Here is a 517-nt window from a genome sequence, read left to right as displayed (position 1 = left end):
CTATTGAATCGAACCCTACTACGTGAGATAAAAACCCCAAGCGCCGGAGCATTATGACCAGTGGCTGAGCTTTTAAAAACAGTAATTAATAGCATTTTACTCACGGCTTATCAGCTCAAACCTTCGTTGCGAAATCCTCCGCAATGGCTGCGTGCGCAGCAGCCGGCAGGCCCCGCGCCGCCTGGTCCGCATCACGCTACAGCTCCCGGCAGCGAGGACTCCGCAAATTCAATATTATATTTTTCCCCGTCGGAGCGTAGCCGACGAGAACCGTGGCTACATTGAGCCATTTTGCCGAAGTGTTCACTTCAAAAATCAAAAACCAACTGTGGCGCGCGGGCAACTTACTCTATTTATATAGGCTCTCCCGCACCTTGCACTAAAAGGTGGAGAGAAAAATGGACTTTATTTAACTGTAACTGTGACCCTTATGATGCCGAACACGGAGAAAGTCGAAACGCCATATCTCACAATGTTTACATAGGTTCCAGACCGGCTCAGACTACATAATATTTAA

This window comes from Plutella xylostella, chromosome 31 (assembly GCF_932276165.1).
Source record: "Plutella xylostella chromosome 31, ilPluXylo3.1, whole genome shotgun sequence".
NCBI lineage: Eukaryota > Metazoa > Arthropoda > Insecta > Lepidoptera > Plutellidae > Plutella > Plutella xylostella.
The sequence above is the reverse complement of the archived record's forward strand: the minus strand, read 5'-3'. Positions refer to the sequence as shown.